The sequence below is a fragment of the Miniopterus natalensis genome, chromosome 6 (assembly GCF_054644295.1).
Source record: "Miniopterus natalensis isolate mMinNat1 chromosome 6, mMinNat1.hap1, whole genome shotgun sequence".
Taxonomy (NCBI): domain Eukaryota; kingdom Metazoa; phylum Chordata; class Mammalia; order Chiroptera; family Miniopteridae; genus Miniopterus; species Miniopterus natalensis.
In genome coordinates, this window is record NC_142086.1 from 83,460,295 (window position 1) to 83,478,369 (window position 18,075).

At 49.1% G+C, this 18,075-nt stretch overlaps 1 protein-coding gene across 2 annotated transcripts in view; it reads right to left on the bottom strand.

Annotated features, from left to right (window-relative positions):
- Window positions 1-5,839, bottom strand: part of ADARB1 (adenosine deaminase RNA specific B1) — an 84,861-nt gene extending 79,022 nt beyond the window's left edge. For both annotated transcript variants that reach the window (XM_087818393.1, XM_087818392.1), the window contains exon 1: window positions 5,779-5,839. The gene's annotated coding sequence lies outside the window, so the exon portion shown is untranslated. The remainder of the gene's footprint in view (window positions 1-5,778) is intronic.
- Between the last annotated feature and the right edge of the window lie 12,236 nt (window positions 5,840-18,075).

An 18,075-nucleotide genomic window follows, 5' to 3' on the forward strand; every position in this document is an offset into this window, starting at 1 on the left:
ACACCTACCTGGGTTGAGGGCTCCATCTCCAATAGGGGGTGTGCAGGAGGCAACCAAGAGATCGTTTTTCTCTCAACGATGTTTCTCTCTATTCCTCTCCTTTCCTCTCTCTCTAAAAAAGGTCAATAAAAACATTTAAAATAAAATAAAATAACTCCGGAGCCCCCCCCCCCCCCCCCCCCCCGCACCCAGCTACTGTCCCATTACTCTATCCCCTCTCAACAAAACTCCTAGAGTCCTCTCTACTGGATGTCTCACTTCCTCACTCCCACCCCCTCTCCCCACCACAAGGGCTACATGCCTCTTCTCAAACCCAAGCGATACCTCACTGAAAGGGCTGGAACTAGCAGTCCTCGGCCCTGGGTTCCGGCCACTAGACCCTCCGGGTTTCCTCCTTCAGCAGACCCCTTCCAGTGGATGCTGCCATATCCTCTCATCCAGTGGGCGCCTGGCAAAGCCCCCAGGCTCACTCCTCAACCTTCTGCTCTCCTGACTCCACACCCACCGCCCAGCCTACGGTTTCAAACACCAGCAATAAGCAATCACAGCCACATTTTCATATTTGGCCCCAATCTCTTCTTGAAGTCAACCTTAAATTATCCAAACACCTGCACTCTGGTGACTAATCATAAAAGTAACAAGCAAAGTAAACCTTCTTTAGTCCTGTTGGTGAGGTACATTTTAGGCGCTTTACATGAGCTCAGTTTATCCCACCCAGCAACCCTAGGAAACAAGCTGCTAGTCTTCCTCCTAATTCATGGGCCAGACAACCAATGCCCAGGAAGATTACAAACCTGCTCAAGATCATCCATCTGGATCGGGGTGGGAAGAGGGCCCGCCTGCCCTCAGACGTTGCAGGTCTGGTCAGCGGGGACAGCTGAGAAACTGCCTCCCAGAGTCTGAAACTCCTGCGGGCACTTGGTTCCTCATCTCCACCAGAGACTTCCCCACCTCACAACTGGCCAGTCAGTTGTCCCACCAACAACCCCAGGGTCATTCTGGAATGTTCTATCTCACAGTCTATTGGCAATCCTGATGGGCCCACCTGCTAAAAGTCCACGTTCCTCAGTGCTAAGAGCAGCCCCCCCCCATCCTAACCACTAGGAAGTTGGAGTGCCTGGCACTGGAGGTATGTCACAAGGCTGTCAGTGCTGGTGAGTGCAGTTGCTCTGCTTGGGCACACTCAACTCAGCTGTTACTCTTGGAGGTATGAAGGACAACGTAACTGTCATCAAATCAGTCAGCAAGTCACTTCAGGACCACATACGTCTCCTTAACACCTGCCAGTGAGATCAAGAAAGCATCCAGACTTGCTGACTGGGTCTGGGCAGCTGGGACAACACCCCAGGGATAGCAGTGCTGCACTATGAAACACTCAGTGACAGCACAGTGGACAGCACCGTAGGGCAGCAAAGCGCAGCATCAAAGGCTGACTTGGAAGACTCGGATTCTAAACATGAAGGCATTTAGAATTATTTTATTTTATTTCATTCATATTTTCCTTTTATGGAAGCACAAGAGTAGTCTAACTTTAAAAGTCTGTACTTCCAGTGAGTAGAAGTAAAAGCTAAGTGATAAGAAAGCGTCAGTCTAATTGGCAACACTTTCCTGATAGTACAAACAGTAATGCTGCATCTTACAAACGATGGCATCTTACATGTGCTGAGACACAGCAAGCGAATCTGGCCACTTCTGCCCTGGTCCGAGCACTGCATGGTCGTGGTCACCTTGCTGTTCCCCTCCTGCCTATGGCAGGGAGGTAGGAAGAGTCCTGGGGCAGGTGCCTTTACCGCTTATCTGTGGCCTCTCTCTGCCTAGTTTTACCCATGGAGGACAAACAATAATGCCTACTTTTTGAACTATCATGAAAATTACATTAATTAATATATGCAAAGTGCTTAAGTGTCCTGGCATGTCGAAAGCTGCTAACAAACGTTAGCTACATAACAGCCACAGCGATTCTTTATAAAGATAGATCAGATCATGTCACTCATTCAAAACTCTCTAAGTCAACTAGGAAGGAAGGAAGGAATTGAAGAAAGGCAGGGAAGGAGGGAGGCAGGAAGGCAGGGAGGAAGGCAGCCCTCCGAAGGCTTCCCATCACACTGAGATGAGCATCTAAATTCCTCACCTCAGCCCTTGGTGCCCCCCAGTCTCACTTCCTGCCACTGACCTCCCTGCTATCACCAGCACAGGACAATACCTTGAGCCCAAAGCTTTGACTCCAGAGTTCCTGCTGCCTGAACAAGGCTGCCAGGGCAGCACCCAGCTCCTCCATCCTTTGAGCTCCCTCTCAGATTCCCCCCACACTGTCCAGCCTGGCACTTAGGACTTTAGGTGCGGCTTAATGTTCCCTCCTCACCCATAATGTGAACCCCATGAGGGCAGGAACTATCATTGCTGTGCTAGCTCCCACTCCTCCAGCACCCAGAAAAGTACCTGGCACCTGGTAAATACCTGTGGGGTTACCCTGCAAGTGAACCAAAACCAACCTAGAGGCAAGCAGGGCTTCACTGCACCGCCAATAAAAATACTAGGCACCTCAGCTCCTTCCATGCCCTCCCTGCACATCTTCATCTTAATTCCATCACAAGGACGGGAAACCTAACACTGAAGTGAGTTTTCTTTGTGCACTCCTAGAACACCTTACACATGTACAGGTGGAGAAGAGCAGCCAGCACACTAACCAGATCACACAAATAGGTGATGATGCTAATGGTCTGGGCCCAACAGTAAGCTCTGCAGCAAGGCCACGTGAAGACCTCTGCAGGTTACTGCACATTCCCTCTCCACACTCTAAATGAAATGAACATTGCAGAGAAAAGTCACTCAAGGAGTAAGGAAATCTTAATGACTCCAAGGTACAATTTGTAAATGAGATTCTCACCACTGGCATTTCCTACCTCACACAGTATGAACATATTTTTAAAAGGGTTTTTTTAAACACCACCATTTCTATCACCAAATTATAGATTTGGAAATGTGCATTTTAGAAAATTAACACCAAAACAACCCAGCAAGTTTTCCAACAAAATTGGACCACTCTAAGCTCTTTTCAGTTTCATACTAACAACAATAATTTTTCTTCAAGTTTTTAACAGGATGGTAGGTGTCTAAGTTCACCTCTTAATCTCCAAAGTGTACTTTCTAGCTATCTCCTACCTATTTAAGTAATATGCCTTGGTCCCAAGTACTGACATAGTCTGTAACAACATTCAAAGGAATAAAACTCAGCTCTTAATAATCCTTATAGCTAAGGAGTTTTGATGATTAATAAAAAACAGTTGGCAAGTTTTGCTTGCACCTGTGTATAAAAATGTTCACTACAGCACTGTCTGTTATAGAAAAAACTAAAAATGACACTAAAACACATACACGACTGTGTATATACTATTCTGACTACTGTGGGAAGAATACGCAATCACAGCAGGTAGAGGAAACAAAGTGACCGAGTATGGACTGGAAGGTTTTCTTATCTTTTCGTACCTCCTTTAGAATGTACTGTGTACATGCTTATATTTTTAAATCTGCAAAATATATTTAATGCTAGACATTTAAAATTTTTATAACTAAAATTATAAATTTTATTTTTAAAATGGAATGCTACAAAAGTGATTAATAAAACAAACTGCCAGCTTTTGAGCTTTTTTGAGCTCTGCCTATCTTGTTTATCACTGTGTCCCCTGGCCAAAAACAGGGAGGGCCTAGCACACAGCAGGCCATGGATAAGTATTTATCAAAAGAATTAAGTTTGTTTTCTTCACTTACAGACAAATATAAATTTAAAGGATTTCCTCATTCCAAAAATCAAAAAGCAGTTGAACTACTATTACGACATATAAATTCACAAAGGAATGAATTAGCTATGAGCCCAGAAGTTTTTTCCAATGATGTCATTAGCTAATTCTCCTTCACTCCCAGTACTGACTTCCTGAGCACATCGCACCTCGAGACACATATGTCATGAATTTCTCAGAGATGGACCAGTTTTCTTTCCCTGACTGTCCCCTGCAGAAAGGCCTCCTCTCTTCCCTTCCAACTGTATCTTCAAATTTGTTGAAGATGTAGCTGAATTCAGCCTTCAGTCTCAGGAACCCTCAAACATCTAACAGGCACTACTCAAAGACAATGCATTCCTTTCGAAGCTGGTGTTGAGTCCTTGGCCTCCACCTCTGGGCAGAATGGGGCACCCAGCTCAGTGCTTCTCATCAATATTTACCACGCCACTGTTGTGGGTGCCATGAGAGAGGATCCTGCCCTCTGAAAGAACCCTGCGGAGAGGGGCAGCTAATTCTCTTATCCAGGGCAGAGCAGTATCACCCAAGCTTTAACCTTTTTTCCCTTCTCTCTTTCCTCTCTGGGGAGCCCTCAGCAAGCCCTCAGCCCCAACGAAAAGGTGGTAATCAAAAGACATTACCCAGGAAATATTCTGAAGACAACCCAGTGTTCTGGGAAAGGCAGCTCTGGATGGCACCTTTCAAAGGCATAATACATATGGGTAAATTTAAGAGGGAACAAAAAATATTAAATATTTCTATTCCCAAAACGTAATGATAGATAGATCATCTTAATTAGAGCACTAAGAGTAAAGAAGCAAGTTTGATATCAAGCCACTTTTCGTTATATGTACTTTGAGAATGGAACCACTAACCATCATGGTTTGTGTAAGAAGGAAACAAAATGCCTTTATCATAAGTAAAATCAAAACGGGTTGGCTAAAAATATTAACTGCGAACCAAACAAAGTGGTACAGGACTCCCACCGATAAATTGGGGCGGGAACACATTTTAGGTTACCCAACATGTAAATCGGGACTCCAACACGTTTTAGCGTTCACAGGCCAATCTGACACCTTCCCTCGGACCCATCCACAACCCGGTAATTTTCCTACTGCAGATGTGAACACGTCAGAAGTCACCTCGGGCCCCCAATCGCCCCAGATTGTTCCGGATCGCTCCCGACGTCCGGCACCGGCGGGAACTTCCCCGCCCGACGCAGCCCGCGGCGCAGAGCATCCCTCGCGGACAGGGCGCCCTCCAGAGCGCACAGGCTTACCCCGGACGCCGCGTCCCCTCTCTAGGGGGGTCCCTTTCCCCTCCCCGCGGCGCGGAGCATCCCGTGCCGACGCGGAGCCCAAAGGAGGGGACGCGGGGCCAGCCGCGGCGCAGCCTCGTGCTGGGGGCACAACCTCATCCTGGGGGCACAGCCCCATCCTAGGGCGCAGTCTTATCCCGGGGCCGCAGCCTCATCCCTGCGCGAAGGCTTCCCTCCTTCGGGCAGAGAATCCGGAGCAAACGCGGCACTCCCAGGGTGGGGACGGGTCTGTCCCCCGTGCAGTCTCCCCTCCCCGAGGGATCAGCTCCATCCCGGGGAGCAGCCTCATCCAGGGGTGCCACCCCCACCCCTCGGGCACTGCCGCATCCCAGGGCGCAGTCTCCCCTTCATTCCGGGGGCGTAGACTCCCCTTCCCGGGGCGCAGCCTCGTCCCGAGACGCAGTATCCCCTCCAAGCAGGGGCGCAGCCTCCTCTCCCGCGGCGCAGAGCATCCGGGGCAGACGCGGCGCCCCGGGGAGGAGAATCGGGCCGTCCGGGGCGCAGCCTCATCCCGGGGCGCAGCCTCCCTCCCCCGGCAGCCCCTCCGACACCGGCAGCACGGGGTCCCGCCGGAGCCGCACTCCCGGCCTGGCCTCCCCACCTGCCCCGCGGCGCTTACATAAACGCGGCTCCGACAGCGTTCGTCCGCCCGCCGCGTCCGACCCTCGCCCGCCTCCGCCTTACCTCAGCCGCTGGCGGCTCCGCTCGGCGCGCCTCGCCGGGGCTCGCACCGCTCGGCCGCCCGGGGCAGCGGCGCGCGGGCCGTGGCCTGGCGCGGCCCCGAGCGCGCCCCCGTGCGCCGCCCTACAGGGCCGCCGCCACAGCCTCCGCCTCCGCCTCCGCCCTCGGCGCCGGCTCCGCCCTCCTGCCCCAGGCCGCGCGCACGCCAGGGGGCGACGCCGCGACGCCGGGCGTGCGCGTGCGCGCGGCGCAGCGCCGAGGCGAGCTCCGCTCCGGGTCTGCGGGGTACCCGGAGCGCTAGCCGAGCCGGGGCGGGGCGGGAGAGGGGTGCCTGGCGGGGAGGAGGGTGACCTGGGCAGGGGGGCTAGGGGACCGGAGGTACCCGGAGGGGGCCCGCTGCGAACTGGACGTTCAAACGCATTCCGGCCGGTCCACCTTCCGGAGAGCCCTGGGTGTGCGGTACGAAATCGGGGTCCCCAAACGCCGGAGGGGCTCCCCCGTGTCTGTGTAGCACTCTCAGTGACATCAGAGGCAAGTCCAAATTACCAAAGTTAAGGTGGTTATTGAATTGGTTGGTTTTGACAGTAAAGGCATTTTAAAGCCTTACTTCTGTATCTAAATTATATGGTTAGACCAAGAAACGTTTACGTGCGACAAGCGTATGTGGCAGTGCGTTCCGAGGGCCAGAATAACTCGGCTGCAGTTCTATTCAGAACAGAAAATAAAGTTTAATAAAGGAAAAACTATAGTTCTTGAACAAGGGCGCTGAGAGCGGAGGAGCGGGTAACAAGGCGTGAGCGGTTCATTATTTGGGGATTTACTAGGAGAACGCAAGTACGTAAACCTTAAAAACTGCCAGTTATTTTACCAGGAAAATGGGTTTATTCGAGAATAGCAGAGGTATTGCTGCTCGGGACCGCAAATTTCAGGGAACCATAGGCAAGTACAGAGAACCAAGGCCGCGAGTGTTACTTTACAGAGAAGGAGGGAGTTGGGTGGGGCAGTTATGGGCGGAAGTCCATTGCAGGAGAGCGGGGTGGTGGCTTCTCATTGGCTGAGTGAGGCGGTCTCTTACTGGCTGGGCTGTTGCTGGGCAAAGAGAAAACCTTCCTCCTGCCTCCTTAGCAAAGTGGGCTTCTTGCTGCTGGAGGCTGCAGCCCTCAGTGAGTGTGGCACATGAGAGGCCCCCCTCCTGGGCTTCCCCATCCTGATTTTAAGGAGATTTCCTTTACCCATTTTCACAAGGGGTGGAGAGAGTGGGCAGGGCCTGCCAAGCCTGGTGCCAGGTGGGGGCAGTGGGTGTAGAGGCTGGACTCCAAAGTGAAGTCCAACTGCCGCGTCTCAGCTGAGGGGCCTTAGGCATCTCTCAGGAACTCTGGCTGTGTCCTCGGGTGTGAGATGGAGAAGACAAGACCCACAGGTAGAGAGCCCAGTGTAGAGCCCGGGATGTGGTCAGTAATCCATCAGTGTTAGCTTCTCTTACTCAGGAGTCGTGTGACATTTGAACGTGACAGAGAAGCTCAGTGATCAGGGGCATAAATTAACCACAAGGGAAAGTGTTGCAGCAGGCCAGTCACCTGCTTCAGGTTGCTGTGAGGGAAAGGAAAAACCTGTCTTTGGGGTCAGCCAGAGAACAGGCAAGCCCATGACCCTGCCTGAGGGCCAAGTGCCAGCTATACTATTCAAGGGCCACTGGTTGACAGCTAAGTAAAATTGAAGACTCCTGGGACACCCGCTGGGGTGTCATCCTGAATAAGAGAGTATGTGCATGAGGACTTTATTTCTGTGTAACACCCCCTCCCCCCCCAAACTAAGTGGCTTGAGGCAGTCATTTGATTGCTCACAATCCTGTGGACCAGCAGCTGGGTGGGCTCAGCTTTGCTTCAAGGGGTGTGGGCTGGGCCTTCTCATATGGGCCTGGATCAGGGACCACTGGTGGGCCATGTCTCACCCACTATCAGCAGGCTGGCCAGGGCTGTTCTCATGGTGGCAAAGCTCAGTGCACAGGGCATTTCCAGCCTCTGCACCATGCTTACTAAAGTCCCATTGGCCAAAGCAAGTCACAAAGGGACACATGACTCACAGAAGGCCACCCCTGTGGCCATTTTCCACTGGCCTTCATTTAGTGTCATCTAACTCAGGGAAAGTCATGCGACTGCCCTTCAGTCGGAGCTGGAGGTGTGAATCTCATTTCCTCCCCAGCAGCAGGAGAGAGCAGGTGTGGTGTGATCAGGCCCTTCATGCTGGTGGCATGTTACACCTCACCAGTGTCTGCTCTAAAGCTAATGCACGTATCCAGGTGAGATGCTGGTAGCTTAGATCAGGTGGCAACTTGGAAGTGGAAAGAGGAGGTTTTGGAAATAGACTCAGTAAGACGTGGTGATAGATGGGGTGAAGGGGCATGGAGAGGGAAGGGTCAGGACTCACCCAGGATTCTGGCCGCATGTGTTGGAGGTGACAGTGCTACATAACGAGGTGGGAGAAGACTGAGACATGACTGGGGAGAAGCCAGGAGACCCTTCTGGCTGTGCTAAGTTTGCGATGCCCATCAGCATCAAATGGCTATGTTAGGAAGAGAGCTGGCTGTGAACGATTGGTGTCCAGGGAAAAGAACAATGCTGGGGACCCATGTTTGAGAGCCATAAAAATAGAAGCAATCACCTAAATAGAGAGGAAGAAGAAGAGAGAACTTGGGCCCAGACCTGAAAAACGTCAACCATTAGAGTGTGGTACACACAGGGAGTGAGCGGAGGAGACTGGGAGAACAAAGGGAGGTGTGAGGGACCCAACAGGAAGGAGTGTTTCAAGAAGAAAAGATGAGTTAGTAAAATAATAAGAATCCAAATAAAGTCAGGACAGAAAATCCATTGGATGTGGCAACACAGAGGTCATGGTGACTTTGAAAAATTCAGTGGAACGTTGGGGACAGAATTGACTGAGAACACTCCCCATCACATATTGTGAGGCTAACATAACCTTGACTTCAGAACTTAAAGGAGAAAAAATATGAACCACTCTCATAAACCTAAATAAATTATAAAATCCTAAACAGAACATGCAACATGCAGCAAACCAAAATCCAGTAATATATAAAATGATAACAAGAATATCTGACCAAGTTGGCTTTATCCAAGAATATAACTCTGGTTTAACACTGAAAAATCTGTGAATGTGAATTGCCACATCAGGAGATCAAAGAATACCTGTGTGATCCTCAACAGATGCAAAAATAAAAAAAGCTTTTAATACAACCCAGCACCACTCATGTTTAAAAAAAAAAAAAGAAGCTCTTAGGAAACCAGGAATAGAACTTCCTTAACCTGATCAAGGGTGCCTACAAACACCCAAAACAAACATCAAACCAATGGTGAAACGTTAGGAACACACCCTTGAAATCGGGAACAGAAAAAGGACTTTCAGCATTGCGATAGAGCCTAAACACAGAGCACCACACAGCAATGGGATAAAATGTATCAAGATTGGGTGGGCAAAAAGAAAAGTCACAGGTAATATGACTACATAGGCAGAAAATTAAAAATAATCTAGAGCTAAATTATTAGATTTAATAAAAATCTAGCAAGATTACCGAGTATAAAATCAACACACACACAAACCAATTTCTATACATCAGCACTAAACAGCATGTAATTTAGAAAAATGATCCTGTTTACAATACCAACAAAAGTATGAGTTAAGAATACATCTGACAAAAGTGTATGATCATTAAGGAGAAAAATGTTTTTAAAAAATTATTGAAAGAGCAAGAGAATGTACAGACACATTAGTTGACTAGATAAGAAGACCTCAGTGTCACAAGGATGTCACTTCTCCCTCAAACTATATATAGAGTCAATGGAATTCTGACAAACATTCCAACAGGGACTTTTATGCAATTTGACTGTTTCTAAAATATACAACAGGAAGGCAAAGGACCTAGAAGAGCCAAGACACTCCAAAGAAGAAGGTATGGGACTTGTACCAGCAAACATCAAGATACACTTTAAGTTATAGTAAATCAAGCCATTTGTTATTGGCTCAAGGATGAACAAATTGACTAATGAAACACAATAGAAAGTCCAGAAACAGACCGCACATCTTCTTTATTTTTAATATATCTTTTTTTTTTTTAATGTATTTTTATTGACTTCAGAGAGAGGAAGGGAGAGGGAGAGAGAGAGACAGAAACATCAACGATGAGAGATTCATCATTGATCGGCTGCCTCTTGCACACCTCCAGCTGGGGATTGAGCTCACAACCCTGGCATGTGCCCTGACCAGGAATCGAACCCTTATCCCCCGGATCATAGGTCGATGCTCAACTGCTGAGCCACACCCGGCCGGGCCACACATCTTTTTATATGACAGATGAGGCACTGCAGATCAGTAGGAAAAGAAACGGCTTCAGCAAGTGATGCCAAGACACTTGTTTCTCCATTTGGGGGGAAAATGGAATTAGGTATGTACCTTATACCTTACTCAAGACTCTGTCCAGATGAATTAAGGAAGAGAAAACTTTTAAACTTTTAAAATACAGGCAAATATCTTTATGACCTTGGGGAAGGAAGATTTTTTAAGGTACAAGAAGTGCTAACTGTATGAGGTAAGACTGATAAATTCGATCATATTAAACTTAAGAACATCTGTTCATTATAAGACGTAATAAAGTAAAAAGACACTCAACAAATAGGGAGAAGATACAGGTAACTGTCAGAGTACTTGTATCCAGGATATGCAAAGAACTACGTATCCACTAAGAAAAGGCAAACAACTTAATGAAAAATGGACAAAAGACTTGAACAGCAGAGGAAACATGAATGGCCAGTAAGCACAGGAAAGATGTCCAACCTCATCAGGAATGGGAACATGCAGGCTCAGATCACAATAACACTATTTTACACCCACCGTGTTGGCAAAAATTTAAAAGACTGACAATATCAAGTGTTGGAGAGGATGTGGGTCACCAGAATTCTTAAACACTGCCTGTGGGAGCTTAATTTGCAGCTACTTTGAGAAACACCTGTCTCCAAATTTGTGTACCCCACTAGCCAATGACCCCTCTCCTAAGTACACACACAGGAAAAATACTTCCACGTGTGGTCAGGAGACGGCAGCAGCTGTGCATAAAGGCCGTATTCACAATACACAGCTACCCATTTACTGGGGAAAGAAAGACAAAACGCATTGGGATAAATCCATGCACTGCACACATTGTGAAATGGTGACTGACGTTCAATGACTCAGCCACAGCAACACCCAACAAGGGTGAATCTTGGAAATAAAATGTTGGCTGAAACCTGCAATTCTGTAGAGCCTAAGAACAAAGAAAAGTAAGCATGAGAAAGAAGGCGTGGACACACGAACACACACAACCTAAGTATACATTATTATGTCTACCTATATAATTTCTTTTGTGTACACATGTATATATGTACCCACACATGTACACACATCTGCATACATAATACGTGTACCAGTAAGGGGGTGATCGGCGTTGCAGGTGGAGACGGCCTCTGGCAGGACAGCGTGGAGTGGATGGGGGAGGGGCCTGCAGACCAAGGTTACTGAGGACAGCCTGGGTCCTGAGGAAGGGAGGCTCCTGTACGATGCTTTGTAAGTCACGTATATTTACACGTAACCTTTTGGTAAGTCAAGTAGCATATTAAGTATATTTTAAAATGTTAATTTTAAAAGAAGAAGAAAAATTCGCAAGACAAGAATCAGGCAAGGGGAAGTCCCCAGCAAGGTATCAAGACTGAAAACACGGTAGTCTTGGCATGAGAACTAAGCGGGCGTGCGGGAACCTGGGGGCTTGAGTCACTGAGTAGATGTGTTCTTTGCTGTCCCCAGCTGGCTGGCCAAAGCCCCTGTGCTCCACACCCTCTTCAGCAAAGACCCAAGGAGACTCCACGAGGCCTATGCACAGGTGCAGTGCTCTGGGATGAGGCTTATTTTGGTGGTAGAACTCCCCAGAGAGATGGCATCCAAACCACGGCCTGGGGCCTGGTGTCCCACTTTCCCCTGCGTTTCTGAGGCCCATGTGTCCAACACTTCCAGGGGGTCCTGAGATCCTTCTAGCATCCCTCCAGAAACCCCACTGTGCTCTGCCCCTCACCCATAGTGTCCTGCAGGCGCTCTGCTCAAGGCCGAGCAGTGGAAGGCACAGGAGAACATGAGAGAAGCAAGTCTGTTTCCAGGGGGAAGCTTCAAGTGACAAAAACATCTTGGGAAGGAATCTCATTATTGTCATCATCTCCTGGGGAGAATGCATCAGTGAGGAGGCAGGGTCACTGAAGCCTTGAGTGGACCCATGCCAGGGTGCAGAATGGGACCGTGGGTGGAGGGAGAACACGAGGGCATGGAGGGGATCTGGGTGGCCGGGCTGGTGCAGGCCCAGAGCAGTCTCAGACTCCCTCTATCCAGGGTCCAGGACCTCAGGGAAATGCAGGCAAACATTCCAGAAAGATGAGAGCATCCGTAGTCTATGCGGGTTCGTTTGAATGGCAGACATGCATACACCCAGCTAGTCTTGCTTTCTAGAATTCCACTTCTATTTTTGGTGGAATATAAAAGCTTTGACTATTTCCCCAAATGGAAAAACACACTTTTTTTCTTTGACTGTCTTATATTATCTTGGTTGCCCCTTAAATAGCCCATTCAGTCAGTGGGCACGGAGTGAGCTCCAGTCCCAATACCCTGAGCAGGGACTGACTGAGTGTACCACACACAGAAGGCTTTCCTGAGCCCGACTTTTATTTTATTTTGGTTTTTCATGCTCGGTATTTAACATATATACCAATAGGAGGCTTTGGAGGAGGGCAGCTGACATGCCCACCATTGCGTAACAGGATTCCAGGGAAGCCCCTCTGTGAGGATTCCAGGCCCCAGGTCACAGGCCCCCCAGGAAGACGGGAGAAGAGGAGGGGGAGGGGAGGCAGCCTGCCCTCTCACTGCACTGCCCTAAACACGTGTGTGGTGGGCATTGGGCACCCGTTATGACCCAAGATGGGGAGTTTACCAGACTATTTCAGGAAACTCTCAGCCCCCATCATGCTGGCAAGTGTAAGCAAATGTGCCCTGCTTGGCTCACTCCCACTAGCATGTCAGCCTCCATCACAGCTGGTTGATTGGCAGAAGGACCTGAGCTTAATTATTTAAAAACCTTTCTAGAAAGTAACAGAAATTTGTTAACACATTTGTTAAAATAGCAATTAGTCTGTGTTCCACCCAAAAAGAGCCTGCAGCAAGTTTACCAGAAAAGCTACCCCCTCCTCTGTTTTGCAGCAATGTCTGGCGGGCATCCTACCCCAGCCCCATCGGACCCTCTCATGTTATTAACCCACTGCATTGGCAGACAGGTAAAATACAAGTACCTCAGAGGCCCAGCTGGATGACTAGTGACATATATACAGCCTATAACCAGAACCCCGATCGCATTAGAGCAAGTACCTTCACCCTCAGGAAGTCCTTTTCAAGTCAAGGCAGGAGGAAGCCGTTCTCACGATTCCTGACCTGTAATGGGTCTATTTCGGCGCTCCATTCTGTTCCATTGACCTGCTGTCTTCGTGGCTGCCTCGATTCCTGCTGTTTCGCAGCAGCTGGAGCTCTTGGTCAGCACTGTCGGGGCTCCTCAGAGCCCTTTGTGTCTCCATCATACTTTTAGAATCAGCTCCTCAATTTCTACAAAAAAGCCTTCTGGGATTTTGATAAGGACAGTGATGATTGGTAGGTCATTTTGGGGAGAAAGGCTCTTAAAGGTGCTGAATCTTCCCCCCATGGTCGTGGCATGTATCTCCTTTCATTTACTGCTTTTCTTTCTCTTGGCAGCAATCTTTGGCATTTTCAGAGTAGAGGTCTTGCATATCATTTTGTTAAATTCATTCCCAAATAGCTCATATATTTTGTTGCTACTATAAATGGTTTTTAAATGTAATTTTCCTGTTGCGTCTTGCTAGCACATAGGAGTGTGATTGCTTTTGTATGTTGACATTGTATCTTTGCCCTTGCTACGTTCAGTTACTAATTCCATTACATTTTTTGTTGCCATTAATCCTTATCTGAGGATATTTTTTCCATTGCTTTTCAGAGAGAGTGGAAGGGAGGGAGGGAGAGAGGGAGGGAGGTGGGGGGGGGAGAGGGACATTAATTGGTTGCCTCCCAAATGAGCCCCGATGGGGTGGGGACCGAACCTGCCACCCAGGTTTGTGCCCTTGACAGGGAATCAAACCCACAACCCTTCAGTGCTACAACGGACACTCTAACCCCTGAGCCACACCAGCCAGGGCTCCATTACTTTTCATGGGTTCTTTAGGATTTTCTACATCTACATCTACAACTATATTGTTTATGAACAGACACAGGTTTACTTCTTCCTCTCCACTCGGCATGCTTCCTATTCTTTTTCTTGCCTTATTGCACTGGCCAGGACTGTGATAAAGGGTTCCAGGTGGCATTCTTGTTGTGCCCACATGACTGAGCTAATGGGGCAATGGAACAGATGGCTCAGGGGCCCCAAGAAACCACAAGAGGAAGGTAATACAGGATTTTTCTTTTGGGGTCTGGCTGCCTTCTCAATTTTCATTACAGAGCAAACCCTGGAAGAATATCACATATTTGTATAATTCATGAGGCCAGGCCAGCTATATCACATGCAGGCCCAGTGAAAAATGAAAATGTAGGCACCTTGTTCAAAATGCAGGACAAAAATTCTTTCCTTTCTTTTGAAGTCTCTTCCTCCCTCCCTCCCTCCCTCCCTCCCTCCCTCCCTCCCTCCCTCCCTCCCTCCCTCCCTCCCTCCCTCCCTCCCTCTCTTTCTCTTTCTCTCTCTTTCCAGGTCCTGGCGTTTTTGATTTGCTATTTAATGTCTCAATCCTTGGGTCATGGGAATACTTGCAGGGCAAATACAGATCCTCACAGGCACCAGGGATCCCACTCTACCGCTTAGTATTCCGGTTCATGTGCCCATCTCTACCCCTTCCCACACCTGTGTCCAGGCCTCCACTAGGGCAGAGGTGGCAGTGGTCACTGAGTGGGTGTGGGCAGGTGGTGAGAGATGTGGCCACTTTTGAGGCCAGACTCCAAGCCCAGAACACGCTCCATTTTCAAAACACAAATTCAATAAAATTATTAAAATTATTAAAATTTCAAGACAGTAACCACAGAGCATTAAAATTGAAAGCAGGGCCCTCCTGGTGGGGCCCTCCTGAGCACAGACCCCTCCCTGAGTATGGACCTTCCTGGGTGTGGAGCTCCTGGAACATGACTCCCCTAAAATGCCACCTTTATCATACACGAACCTCCCTAAACGTGGGCCTATTTCCGGCTTCCTCTTCTATCCCAGGTCTGTCTGTTCATGCACCTCACTGGGCATGTTGTGCCGTAGGGAGGGCTGGTCCCAACACAGAGCCTTTTTTTCAGCGAGTGATGATTATCTTGGAGGGATCATTCAGAAATTATTTCTTGTGACAAAGATTTATTTATGTTACATTTAGCAGTCTTCAAATTCACTCCATTTTTTTCCTTCTGTTGTAGTCAAGGAAAATCCTTACTTCCTCTCCCTTTGCCTTCCACCTACTTAATGAGCCCGTCGGTCGTGCTTCCTTCATGGTGTACTTGGGGCGTGCACACAAGTGGGTTTCTCTGGCCATGCAATTGGCAAGTGAACTTTTTTGTTCCTTATTGCTTTCTCTTTTGTAACTTTTGGAATTGTTTGACTCTACATGTGCATGCATCCCTCCTATAGAGAACATTATTCTAAAAAAAAAGAATTTAAAAGGAAGGAGCCAAGCACATGGATGGTTTGGGTGGGGGAAGGGCAGACATGAGTGGCAGTCTGCAAATTGGAGCATTAATATTGCCTAAAAATATCTCTACTTTGCATCTCTGACAAGCAAATGTTTTATGGGAAAGCCATTTTTATTTCAGGATTTCTGGGGCAGCTGATGGCCCCGCTCTGCCTGGACTGCCCGTTTGTCTTGCGTTTCCTTTCATTCTGCTGCAGCTCAATTCTGTCCTTCCACGAATAGAAGAGACCAAAAGGTGCAGGAAGAGAGATAAACGTCAGCAAACGGAGCAGCCTCTGCCCCACATGTCAGCTTTTGAGCTTTGTCTTCCTTTTGACAACAAAGACATGGCTTTTTATTTTGTTTATTTCTCATGACTAATCTGAGATCCTGCTTATTTAAGGGATGGAAGTGGGTGCCAAATCTGGACTGGAGAGGGGTTTCCTTACAGGCCTCTCAGCATGTGGGAACCCGGTCCTGGCATTGCTGCTGTGTGCTGTGTGGGCTTTTCATGCCTGGTTTTGCTAATCCTGCTCGAGCCACTTGGCAGAAAATAGTCTAAAAATACTCTCCCCATCACAGTGGCTCCTGTTCAATAAAAGCGGCAGGGCCCTTAGGTTGACAGCATCTGGTTAAGGAAGGGTGGGTACCTACACTGCTGTGGCGGTGGCTGCTGGGCCCATAGCCCGGGATGCCAGACACCCCCATGCAGCATGGCAGCCACTATTCCTGCCCTTGCGGCTTGTCTCTGGAAATCAGGGCCCCTGGCACTGCCCTCTGCTCCGGGAACTCTCCAATACTGTCTCAGCTCTGCAGCAGCTTCCTTTCCCAGAGTCATGGGGGCTGCCACGCTGGCCAGTTTCTATGCTATGCCTCCCCCACATCTCCCAGGGGCTTAGGACGCCCACATTGCTGTGAAGGACTCTCTGGGGCACGTCCCACAGGTGCACTTTCCTTCCTGACCTGAGGGTCGGCTTGGGCTCACAGCACTTCCTGAGCATTGTGTCCTCACCATGACCCACAGGCAAGGTGTGAGTGAAGAAGGGATAAGCCTGGCTTCCCTTCCTGCGCTGTCTTCCTGTCAGCCTCCCTGGCAGCAACCCCTTTAGAAATGTCCTTCCTTCCCACCCTCATGTTCACCCATTCCTATCCTGGAACCCGAGGCTGCTGGGCCCGACGGGAGGCTCTGCTCACCTGCAGCCCCCTGGTTTCACCTGCTCTTGGGACCGTAGGGCCCTTCGTAGTGGGCAGGCAGTGGGGCACGAGATAAGAAGGTGGCTTCCAGCCACTCCCTGTGGTTGGGACCCTCCCTGAAGGCCACCCTGAGCTCTGAAGATTCAAAGGCTGACTTCTGGTTTAGATGGCTCCTCACTAACAGCCCTCGTCCAGACTGGGGAGGACCCTCCCCTCTGCACTCCCAAACTGGCAGGTGACGATGCTACACCATCCCGCTCAGGAGCTGTGATGGTTAATTTCACAGGTCAACTAGACTGGGCCACAGGGGGCACAGACATTTAGTTCCACATCACTCTGGGTGTGTGTGAGGGTGTTCCTGGATGAGGTTAACATTTAAATAGGTAGACTGAGTGAGCAGATTGCCCTCCCCTGTGGGTGGGCCTCAACCAATCAGGTGAAGGTTTGAATATAACAAAAAGATTGGCCTCCCCCAAGTTAGAAAGGATTCTCCTGCCTGATGGCCTCCGAATGGGGATATTGGCCTTTTCCAGCCTTCAACTAGAACTAAACCATCAGCTCTCTTGATTCTCCAGCCTGCTGACTCAGCCTACAGGTCCTGACGAGTGTCAGACTCCATAATCACGTGAGCCAATGCCTTGTAATAAATCTCTTCCTATATGTACATCTGTTGGTTCTGTTTCTCTGGAGAGCCCTGAGGAATACAGGTGTGCTGGCCTGGAATTCCAGAGAGAGGTGTGGGCAGCAAACCTGGGTTATCACCTTAGCAAGATGAGATCCCATGGGAGTGGCTGTAGGAAAAGCAAAGGGGTGCACAGAAGGATGAGGTCAGGGCAGATGGAGGGGAGAGCGGGGGAGCCCACAGTGTCCTCTACGTCATCAGCATACAGAGATGCTTTCTTGTCTTGTAAGGGCTTGTCCCTAGTTTCTAGTTCTTTCTTCTACAAACAGCATAACCTGAGGACCTGACGCCACTTCCTCTGTCTTTGCCAGCGGTGGCTTGCAGGAGGGCAGGGCATGCTCATTTGGAATCTGACAGCATACGAACTCCTGCCAGCTCTGTATGAATTGAGCTCATTGCATTAAGATGACAAACTGAACAAAATCCTACAACCTAACAACTCCTTGAGTGGCCTGTGTCCACCTTGGTCGATGAGCGGTGGCTGCATTAAGGCCCCTGGACACCCGCCTGCTTGGTTATGCTCAAGGCTCTAGTCTGTTACCATCCGGACTACAGAGCCAAGTTGGCACCCAAAGCATATTTCTCTATTTAATGGACAGTCTCTGGAGGGCTCTAATTCTCCTTGTAGGTTTCCCCCTCCTCAGG